This window comes from Lolium perenne, chromosome 3, assembly GCF_019359855.2.
Source record: "Lolium perenne isolate Kyuss_39 chromosome 3, Kyuss_2.0, whole genome shotgun sequence".
Lineage (NCBI taxonomy): Eukaryota > Viridiplantae > Streptophyta > Magnoliopsida > Poales > Poaceae > Lolium > Lolium perenne.
Genome location: NC_067246.2, coordinates 69,812,529 through 69,824,968, shown reverse-complemented (window position 1 = coordinate 69,824,968; position 12,440 = coordinate 69,812,529).

Genomic DNA, 12,440 nt, shown 5'->3' with positions numbered 1-12,440 from the left:
CCGCCTTGCCAGTGTCCACCGGCGTCTCCTTCGCCTTCTCGGATGGGGTCTTGGACATGAGCACCGAGATCGTAAGGGAGCTCTGGTACCAAATGTAGTTGTTACCACCTGAAACTCAGTGTTCGTCAGAGAAAATTCAGAGAAACGAGAGAGAAGGTTTTGTCTGTCAACGTACAGCTTTTCTGTTCTTCCTTTATTGCTTATATATCTGCGAATACAAAGGAGATAACAACCTCCCGATCAGCCAGCATAAGACCCGTTCCAGACGTGCCATCCCACGTCCAAGGTCAGAGCTCCGAGAGGATCGGGAGCACTACAGAAAGAGAGAGGGGAACGTGCGCTGCCGCACTTCCCAAACTATGTGCATGCATGGATCAGAGGCGATGCCACACACACAGTTATTATCTGAAACTGAATAACTGAACTAAACTGACAGTAAGCTTAAGTGAGCTAACAATTCCTCCATCAGGAGCTCCTAGACCAGATGGTGGAGGAGGTGAACCGGACCATCAAGCTCGCGCAGGTGTCATCGACGGGCGAATCCTGCCGCTGTTCTACGACGCGACCGGGATGACCGAGGAGTCGATACTGGAGAAGATGATCCCGGACGTGAAGCTGGTCATGGGAGGCGGCGCGGTGGTGACGCTCAAGGCGAGGAACACATTCGTGCAGGTGGATCAGTCCACCGTGTGCTTGCTGGTGCTGCCGGTTGGTGGCCAGTCTCCGTTTGCTATCCTCGGGAACGTCCCGCAGCAGAACATGCACGTCGGCTACGACCTGGACAAGCGCACTGTCTCATTCGCTTCCGCCGACTGTACCACCGCCTATACCTCCCGTCCTGCCTCTTTGTAGAAATCTCTATTACTATGTTATAGGTAGCTAATAAATACTAAACGTCTTGTTATCATGGATTCATGGTGCATATCCTGTGCAATATATATGCTTGCGTTGCTGCGTGGATTGGAATTTGAAAATCGCGTGGGGTCTTGTGGCATGCGTCCTCTTCACCTTTGCAGGAACGTCCCTGATTTGCTCCTCCCAAAGTATTTGTGGCGTCTTCGCTCTTGCAGGGTTGGGAGACTAGCTATTATTGCAGAGCGGGTCACCGTTTGTTTTATACTTGTATGGTTGCCATCTTTGGTGGTCTTTGCCTCGTCGTCGATGAGAGTTTTTGTATTGATGTTGGACTTGGCCTTTGTTCTATGGTTTTAGCCTGGTTTTCACTAATTAACCGGATACTTTCTTCTTAATTAATGATATGGCAAAGCTTTGGTCTTTGTTTTTTAAAAAAATATAGCATGTGTGGGCCTAAGGTAAGGCCCGTGGATTTGAATTTTGAAAACCGGAACACTTGTCATTGTCTTTTTCAATGGGCAGTAAGGTGGTCGCTTGGTTCTGAACTCTCAAGCGAGCTGAATTTTAATTTGGAAGTAAGAGCAGGCCGGGCAACATCTTAAGTCAACTTATACAGTTTGTCAGTTAACCATCTCCCTAGTTCAGGGGCAATTTATGTTTTCTTGTTAACGATAGTACTCTTCTTCAATGTCTAGCCAGTTGGTTGTCGAGGCAACACCAGTTCCATGGCTAGCTGTCAGAGTGTTCGCTTAAGTGTAACCTTGTTTTCTCCAGACACGACTGCAACTGCCTTCAGAAAACGTTCTGTTCCATCCAGGAAAACAAGGCACAGTCTTGTCGGGGATGAGGTGGAGGCCCACAACGACGACGAGCCATGAGGAAGACGATATACACGGGTACGAAAATATTTAGGGTTTATTCCATAGCGTGCCTCCCATCCTCCCTCTTCTGCCCTTTATAACTCAGAGCAGAAGGACCACGCTTAGTGACAAGTTCAGTTATTACAAAGCTAAAGCGCGATTAGCACGGCAATTAACACGGTTCAAAAAGTTACACTCTCAGTCGTTGGATCTTTCGCCTGGCAACCACAACCGTTGGATAACTAAAGAAGTGTATTCCGTCACCTGGCTTCAGGAGGCGATCCTGACATTGCCCCCCCTTGAGACAAGTCCTCAGGGCTTGAACGCCGGGAACGTCTTCGTGATGAAGTCGGCGTCCTCCCATGTTGCATCATCTTCTGTCATGCCCTCCCACTTGATCAACCACTGGGGCACCGCGACATCATAGTCTCCCTCACGTCTTGGAACCTGTCGACGTTGTAGGATAGATACAGGTGCAAATTTGATCATACCTGATGGAGTGACCAATGGCAGATTGGCTGATGGGATGGCTTTAGGACCAATGTGCTTCTTGAGATGACTGACATGAAAGACATCATGGAGCATGGTTCCCTCTGGAAGTTGTAACTTGTAAGCACGCTTACCCACTGTTTGAGTTATTTTGAAAGGTCCATACCACTTTGATGCAAGCTTTAGTGGATTTCCTTGGTCAAGAGCTGTTTCCCTTTGAGGAATCATTTTGAGGTATACCATGTCACCCAATTGGAAGGATCTAGGAGTCCTCTTTTGGTCAGCATACTTCTTCATTGTTGTCTGTGCTTTAGCCAGGTTGTGCTGCAGTGTAAGGATCATTTTTTCCCTCTCATGTAATGCTTCCTGGGCTGCTGGTGATAAGGTAGTTGGTGCTGGTAACTCAGTAAGGAGGGGAGGAGCATACTCATACAGTGCCTCAAATGGAGACATTTTTATGGCAGTATGATAACTGCAATTGTACCAGAATTCAGCAGCAGGGAGATATTCACTCCATTTATTTGGTTGTTGGAAGGCCATGCACCTCAGGTACTGTTCCATGCATTGGTTGACCCTCTCAGTTTGTCCATCAGTCTCTGGATGATATGCTGTTAGAAATGCAGTGATATTTTCAAAGCGGAGAAGATTTCCTTCCATAGTTTACTGAGGAATACACTGTCCCTATCCGTGGTAATGACTGTTGGAGGTCCATGCAGTTTGATGATACTGTTGATGAATAGATCTGCCACAGTTTGCACAGTATATGGATGTGATAGGGGAAGGAAGTGAGCATATTTAGTGAGTCTGTCAACCACCACTAGGATCACATTTTTTCCTTTAGAAAGAGGGAGTCCTTCAACAAAGTCCATACTGATTTCAGAACACTTTTGCTTAGGAATATCCAAAGGGTCCAGTAGTCCTGGGTACTGTAGTTTTTCAGTTTTGGATATTTGGCAAACTGGGCAAGCAGCAATTTGATCATTCACATACTGTTTCATCTTGGGCCAGTATAAAATGTGCTTGAGCTTATGGTAGGTGACTCTTGTGCCAGAGTGTCCTCCAAAGACTGAGGAATGAAATGTATCAAATACTTTCTGTTTGAGGTCAATAGAGGCTCCAATGTGCAGTCTTCCCTTATATTTGAGAATCCCAGACTGGACTAAAAAATGTGCATGGCTATTGGGATTCACAGTTACCTCTTGGAGTAGCTTGGTACTAGTGTCATCACCCAAGTAAGAGGGGATTATATCATTGGTCCATGATGGGATTGCTACGGCAAGTGCCTGACAGTTTCCTTGTTCCTCTTCCATATCCACTGGTTGATATTTCCTTGATAATGCATCAGCAGCAGAATTGTCAGTGCCTTTCTTGTATTGTATAGAGTAATCAAACTCTAAGAGTTTCAGCATGAGCTTGTGTTGGATTCCTTCCAATAATCTTTGGCTTGCCAAGTATTTGAGGCTGCATTGGTCAGTCTTTATTACTAGCTCATTGCCCAGGAAATAATGCCTCCATTTTTTCAGTGCTTCCAGAATAGCTAGAGCTTCCTTCTCATACACTGACATAGCTGCATTTTTGGGGCCCAAGGCATGGTTGAAATAAGCCAATGGCTTGGCTTCTTGCATCAATACAGCTCCGAGGCCTGTGTCACAAGCATCAGTTTCCAGGACAGAAGGAAGGTTGAAATTTGGTAAAGCCAACAGTGGGGGTTGGGACATGACTTGCTTGAGTCTTTCAAATGCATCTTGTTGCTCAACTCCCCAGAAAAAAAGAATTTTTCTTGAGTGCTTGATGCAGGGGTTGGCAGATCAATGCACAGTGAGGAATAAAACGCCTGTAGTATCCAGCTAAACCCAGAAATCCTCTTAAATGCTTAATTGTCTGAGGGGTTTTCCAATTAATAATATCTTGTATTTTTGAGGGATCAGTGGCTACCCCATGACCAGAAATGATATGCCCCAAGTATTCCACTTGAGGTTGCTCAAAATTGCATTTAGCTAGCTTGGCCTTGAGTTTGTGTTCTCTGAATACTTGGAGCACAATCTGCAGGTGTTGTATGTGTTCCTCCTTGTTCTTGCTATAGACCAGCACATCATCAAAGAAAACCAGAACAAATTTCCTGATATAGGGAGAAAAAATAGTGTTCATCAGCTGCTGGAATGTTGCATGGGCATTGCACAACCCAAATGGCATGACTAGATACTCATAATGTCCCAAGTGAGTAGAAAAAGCAGTTTTCTGAATCTCAGCCTCATGCATTCTGATTTGGTGATAACCAGATCTGAGATCAAACTTGGAGAACAGTTGTACTCCCTGCAGCTCATCCAGTAGATCTTCAATCACAGGGATAGGGAACTTGTTCTTGATTGTTTGTTCATTGAGCCCCCTAAAATCTGTGGAAAGCCTCCATGACTTATCCTTTTTGTTTACAAGCAAGATAGGAGAAGAGTAAGGACTAGTACTTAGTCGAATTTCTTTGTTTTTCAGCATCTCTTGGATAATTTGTTCCACAACAGATTTTTGGCTGTGAGACATTCTGTATGGCCTGATATTTGGTGGTTGCTTGCCTGGCAGTAAAGGAATGTGGTGATCTTGTTCTCTAGGAGGTGGCAGTCCCTTTGGTGCCTCAAATATATCACTGAACTGTAATAGTAGTTCCCTAACAGCATCAGATATAGGTGCATCGGACTTGTTGTCATGTTGATTTTCCTCCATTTGTGTATAGCACAATAAATAACCAGTTGCTCCCTGTGCCAGTAGCTTACTACATTGGTTAGATGAGATGAGCAGCTTATCAGTAGGGAGTAGGTGATCCTGGAATGTTAATAATTTCCCCTAAACACCAATAGTGAGTTTTCTTTCAACAAAGTCAAAGGTGACTGGGTTGTGCTGCTTAAACCAATTTACTCCCAGTATTACATCAGCTCCTTGTAGCTCTAGGATACGATTTTTTTTTACAAATTTGGTGCCTTGGACAGTAAAAGAGCAATTGTATGCTATAAACCCAGAGGCTAGAATTCCACCACCTGCTACTTTAACTGTCCTTTCTTCAGTTGATGTTAAAGGGATCTTGTGCTTTTGTGCAAAGGATTAATCCATGAATGTACTTGTGTTGCCTGTATCAGCTAAGGCCACAACATGTGCTTTACTGAAATTGAGGAGAAGGGAGATTGTAGAGTCACTTGGACTGCCACTGTATGCTGCTGTAGAGATGCACATCGCTACTTCATCAGGAGGCATTGCTTGTGGTGGTGGTTCTTGCTGTGGAACTGGGACCTGTTCAGGGAGTACCAATACTTGATGTATAGCTGGTGGAGGAGGATCAATCAATAAGGGTCCTTGGTTCTCCTCTTCTACATCATAGCCCTGCAACTCTATCGTATTCAGAGTCCTTTGCATCTGAAGGCATCTGTGTCCCAGGAAAAAAAATTCATTGCAGTACCAACACAATCTGGGTCCTCTATTGTTGTTTTGTGGCCTGTTGCGATTGTCTCTTGGCAGCTGGGGATGTTGGTTTGGTTGCTGTTGTGGATAAACTCGAGGAGCGGGTGCAATAGGAGCTGCTTTCTTCACATTCAGTAAGTATGCTTGTTCATATTTCCTTGCATACCAATAGGCTGACAGTAGTGTTTCAGGTTTCTGGCACTGCACTAAATGCTTGATACTGTCTTTGAGTCCACTAGTGAATCTATCCACGAAGAAATCCTGCGGCAAGTAACTGCGCTCCCTTTTCATTTGTGTCATCCACTGCTCATACTGATCGATATATGTATTAACTGTAGTATTTTGCTTGAGCAACTGGAGCTGGTCCATAGGATCGTTGGCTGTTGCATCAGGAAATCAATCAATCAACACTTGGCTGAGCTCTTGCCAGGATAGTGTTTGCAAGGGCAAGCCTGCACTACTGATCCATGTCTTGGCATCTCCCCTGATATTCGAGCTAGCCGCCATTTAACTCGATTTGTCAGAGGTATGTCTACCAGGTTGAATACATCCTCACATTCCAGGAGCCATGCTCGAGGTGAGTCGCCAGTGAATATGGGCAATTCAACATGGGGTGTACGCAGGTGCAGTTCATGATTGCTATGCTGCAGAAAATTTTGTGGCCCCTGCATTCCCTGCTGAGAGGGGAAACGATGTTGTGGAAAGGTTTGGGCTTGGTGGAGAGGTTGGGTATAGGTTGTCTGTTGGGTTTGGCTGTGGTTGTTGGCTTGGGTGTTGTGGGTGGAGGTGGGGTTTAGTGGTGGTGTAGGGTTTTGTGCAGGGTTTGGGTGGTGGCTCTGTGGTAGGTATTGGTGTGGGTGGGTTGTAGGATTTGTGCGTTGCACCAGAGTTACACGCGACGACGAAGCCATCGTGGTGGACACCAGTGGCTCGGATTCGGTGACCTCGGCCTTCTGTCGAGCATCGTTCGTGCTAGGTGGGAGTGGCAGCTGAGCTGGTATGAGTCGTCCAAGGTTGGGTGGGAAAGGAGGTGGATTTGGTGTTGGTGGTGTGGTGTATGGCGTAGGTACCTCAGGTATGGGTGAAAGGTGTGAACTTGTGCGTGGTGGCGGCGTCACAAAGGTAGGAGCTTGGCCTGTGTTAGGTTGGAGATTACCTTCTGGCTACGCAAGCCGGTCGATGCTGGTCTGCATCCGTTCCATCAGCGCCATCATGCTGCCCATCTGGTTCGTGAGCATGTTGATGGAGGCCATGGACTCTGCCTGGTAGTTGCGGAGGCGCTGCCCCACAGATCGTGCATGCCGCTCTTGGCGCTGCTGTGCACGGAGCGCGGCGAGCGCGGCATCCGTTGTCGACGCCGATCCGATGACTGGTGCATCGTCGTTGCTTCGATCCCTTGATGAGTTGCGAGATCAGGACGAGGTCCTGGATCTGGGCCTGCCCGCCATGGTACGGATAGAAGTGGGTGGGAGGGTGGTAGATGGTGGAGGGACCGAGGGTTTCGCCGTTGCTAGCCCGGGTCCGAGAGCCGACTGCTCTGATACCACCTTGTCAGGATCGGAACTATCGATAGAGGTTTGAGGAGGGAGAGAAAGAAGGCAAGCGCTCCGGCGGCGCAACCATGAGGAAGACGATAGAAACGGGTACGAAAATATTTAGGGTTTATTCCATAGCGTGCCTCCCATCCTCCCTCTCCTACCCTTTATAACTCAGAGCAGGACCACACTTAGTGACAAGTTCAGTTATTACAAAGCTAAAGCGCGATTAGCGCGGGAATTAACACGGTTCAAAAAGTTACACTCTCAGCCGTTGGATCTTTCGCCTGGCAACCACAACCGTTGGATAACTGAAGAAGTGTCTGTCCGTCACCTGGCTTCAGGAGGCGATCCTGACATAGAGGAACTCAGGGCGGCCCGGTCGGCAGCCAGCAGCGGAGAAACCCTCGGACGAGGGAGAGAGGCGTGTGGGTCAACAAGGAAAAGAGACGGAGGTAGATCGGTTGGTTGGTCCAGCTCGGGACGGGAAGGAAACGATTGGTGGGCAATCTAAAGAAACTAGATGATTCTCCGTGTGTATAGCAAACATATTGTATAGAAATAATTCATACATATTAGTGCGTGTGGTAAAGATAAATAAGGAAATTATGAATGAAACAATATTAGAAGTGTAGGCATTACACATTTGCACATACAGATTCTGAAAGTGTAAAGCTAACATATATCATTGTTGGAAGCAACGTAGTGTTATAATTATGCCCAGCTCTTTTTTTCTGAACAATGAAGAGGCCCCAAGGCCTGGATACCATTAGCAGCAGGGGTGGGTAATTATGCCCAGATCGGCTATGTTTATTAGCATAGAATGGAATTTAATTTTCGACCACATGAATATCTTAAAAACTCGGAAACGTATGCCAATTAAACATAACATAATAGACCTAATCTACTAATTCCAACAATCAAGGTGTCTTTCAGGAAAGATATTTTTGCATGTAGCGACCTTAATTAGCTTTAAAGTAGGTACGGCCTGATTGTTTTTGAAGGCCTCCTGCTCCATTTGCTGCATAAACATGATCAGCCGGATATATAAAATGCATACCTATAGCTTTGTAAAATTTGACCCGCTGCATACACTACGGGAACCAGTCAAGGTGCCGACGACCAGATCCTGTGCCGAGGCAAAATATCAGGGCCGTCGGCACAGGACCCGTTCCGGTCAGGCCAGCAGGCAAGCCGTCGCCACACTAAAACCGTCGGCACAGGAAGGTATGTGCTGACGGCAACCGTCGACATTGTTTCGGCCGTCGGCACAGCCTCTCCGCCCTGACGGCGAGGTAACATATTTCAGCCCTTTGCTATCAGCACAACTATTTTTCATTTTACCACATTAATCTTCAAAAAATCATAACTAAATCACTATAATTCAGAAAAATAAAAATAATATATCAAAATTTTCGGAAAAAATAAGTTCTACCTTGAAAAATATCAAACTTGGAATATTAAAATATCTCAAAAAATCTTCTCAAAAATGAGCTATCATGTCCGATGTTTTATGGCTTTCACGCCGACCAATCAATATTATGGCTAGAATTGTCGCATAGTTTGTGATAATATGCCCATATTGTACACACATGTGCGTCTTGGAAAGTCATACCATGTTGTAGGAGGAAATTTTCCTTTTCATCGCACGAAAAAGTCATTTTCCATTTTGGAAGTGCCAAAAATCAGATGTTTTGTGAAGCAACCACCAAATTAAAATTTCACATTGGTACCAACATATTTTTCAAAAATACCAGACCACCTAAGAAGGACAATTTTTCAACCGGTGTATCTAGAACCTTTTCGTCCACTTCTCATGAAAAAGACAAATTCATGCCGAATCGATAGGAGGCCGACCAGATTTGAACTACAGGTACATGATATAATGCTTAAGATTTTTCGTAAAAATCATATTTAGGTTCACAACATGCTATTTCATCAGATATCCAGTGCAAGTTTAGCGAGCCTCAGCCCCGGGCAAAGGATCTTCATGCCTGCCGTTTTAAATATAGTTTAAAACAGGCATAATAAATTAAAAAATGATCCAAACAATGTGAAACCTTCGTGTGGTGTCATATTATATATCATAATTGCAAGGAAAAATATTAAAGTTGGAAAATTACAAACATCACAAAAAATCCTTCACAAAGTGAGCTATCACGTTCGAGGTTTCATGACATTTAGGTCAAACGATCAATGTTATGGATAGAATCGCGGTATAGTTTGTGATAATGTGCCTATATTGTACACACATGTGCATCTTGGGATGTCTTACGATGTTGTAGGAGGAAGTTTTCCTTTTCATCCCACGAAAAAGTCATTTTCCATTTTTGAGGTGCAAAAAATGGGATGTTTTATGAAGCAACCACCAAATTAATGTTTCACATTGGTACCAACACATTTTTCAAAAATACTAGACCACCTAAGATGGAAAATTTCTCAACCGGTGTATCTAAAACCTTTCCGTCCACCCCACATGAAAAAAGACAAATTTCTGCCGAATCGGTAGGATGCTGACCAGATTTGAACTACATGTACATGATATATTGCTCAAGATTTTTCATAAAAATCATTTTTAGGTTCACAACATGCTATTTCATCAGAGATCTAGTGCAAGCTTATCGAGTCTCAGCCCCGGAAAAAGGATCTTCATGCCCGCCGTTTTGAATATAGTTTGAAACGGGCATAAAAAATTCAAAAACGATCCAAACCATGTGAAACCTTTGCGTGGTGTCATTTTATATGTCATAGTTACAAGGAAAAATATTAAAGTTGAAAAATTACAAACATCACAAAAATTCCTTCACAAAATGAGCTATCACTTTCGAGGTTTCATGACATTTAGGTTTAACGACCAATGTTATGGATAGAACAGCGGTATAGTTTGTGATAATTTGTCCATATTATGCACACATGTGTATCCTGAGATGTCTTACGATGTTGCAGGAGAAAATTTTCCTTTTCATCGCGCGAAAAAGCATTTTTCTTTTTTGAGGTGCCGAAAACGGGATGTTTTGTGAAGCAACCACCAAATTAAAGTTTCACATTGGTACTAACATATGTTTAAAAAATACTAGACCACCTAATATGGAGAATTTCTCAACCGGTGTATCTAGAACTTTTCCGTCCACCCCTCATGAAAAAGACAAATTCCTGCCGAATCGGTAGGAGGCCGGTCAAATTTGAACTACTGGTACATGATCTAATGCTTATGAATTTTTGGAAAAATTATTTTTAGATTTAAAATATGTTATATATGTCATATTTGGATTCCTCTTATTTTTCTAATCGATTTAGACATATTATTTGTCAAATTTTGATTTACGAATTTAAAGATATTAATTATTCCATATTAAATAGAAAGAAAGAAAATAAAATCATTTTATTGTCCATTTGAATTCAAGATTAATATACTTATTCTTGTAGTTTATGTAGGCAATTGTTTGGAATTTAAAAAAAAGGAAATTTTTAACATCAAGTAATAAGTTAATAGTATTGATATGATATTATTATCAACAATGTGTCATTTCTTTCATGGAATCTAGTCTAAATGGAACCGAGAAGTTAAGCGTGATAAGGTTGGAGTAGTGTGAGGATGGGTGACTAACCGGGAAGTTTGACCACAAGTGGAATTTGACCTCTAATATTAAGTGTAGTTAGAGTTAAAATGGTGTATGTGAGAGATTAAAAAATTAGGATAATTTTTTTTGAAAAATTTGAAGTTTTTTTGGAAAAATTTGAGCCATAATTACCAAACGGCCGTTATTTCTATGCCGACGGCTTTGACGTCGGCACAGGATGCTGTGCTGATGGCAACATTGCCTGTGGCGAGGCGTTATGGTGCTGACGGCAAGGTACCAATGGCTGCCGTCGGCACAAGCCTGTGCCTAAGGCAAGGCAAGCTGTGCCGACGGCCGCCGGCCGCCGGCACCTTAACTGGTTCCGTAGTGATATATCTTATGCATACCTTGGGCAACAAAGCATCTTTTTGGACATACCAATCATCTACTGCTGGTTACGTAAATGAAAAAGGGTCTCTGATACATAAGATGAATTACCACAGATTGCTGAATGAGGAAAGAAGACAACTGACTCTATTGAGCTACATATATACATGTTTATTGCTACTTTCCAAGTAATTATAATAGTTATAATCTCGTTAATAGAAGCTTGGATACATGAAGAATACAGAAATACAGAAAGGGGAAAACACATAAGACAGAATATCCAAGATATATGAGGAATGTACAAACAAAATCTATAGAATTTGAAGGGCTTCTATTTTCTGATTGCCACGGCTATTAAGTCATTGGTATAATCCTTGCTACAAGTGGATTCATGGTGAGCTGCACATTGCATTGACAAAAAGTTAATCAAAGGTCAGTTGTATCAGTATGTTGATGATTCGATACTGCATATACCTGTTAGGCAGGAAATTCATCAAACGAACACCAGTAGGAAAATAAAATAGCGCCTATGATTGACTGAATCACGTAGTTTAAAATCTAGTAAAAGTTCCAACGGAAAAAATCTAATAGATCTATACCTAAGGGAGGTTCATGGAGAGGAGCGCTTGTTGGTTTTGGGTTACCCAAGGTGAGATGAGCTTCAAAGCGAGGTGACGGCTCATCTAGTCCACCACGATTGCGCGTACCAGAGAACATAGAAGCAAGGAACCGACGAACTAACTCTGACGGGAGACGCGGACGAACCCAGCCCCGCACGAACCTAGCCGCAAGAACCCAGCCGCACCCTCCCGCCGCCGCCGGTGGCGCCGCCGGGCAAAGCCCACTCGTGTTAACGATAGTACTCTTCTTCAATGTCTAGCGAGTTGGTTGTCGAGGCAACACCACCTGGTGTTGCCTCAATAACCAACGAATTTGCATGCTTTTTTTGTTGGAAGCCCACTCGTGTGGCTCGCGGCACATTGGTGCGACCAGGCCTACAACACAACCACACAGTTCTACCCCCTAACCGAAGTTAAGTAGTTATATTTGTTTTTTCGTACGTTGGATCCGCCGAAACACATATTTAGCCCATGTATACCTGTCTGTATAGAAGCAATATCTATATTCTTTTATATGTGGTGCCTTTTCGATAAACATCGCGTCACCCACGTACATGACAGTATGAGTATGCCATACGTACGGAATTTGCTCATGCAAGACAACAAGGGCCATACGGGGCTCTATAGACTTCGTGCCTCATTCTCTCATGGGCTCAAATGGACTACTCCTGGCAGGAACTGCACACAGAA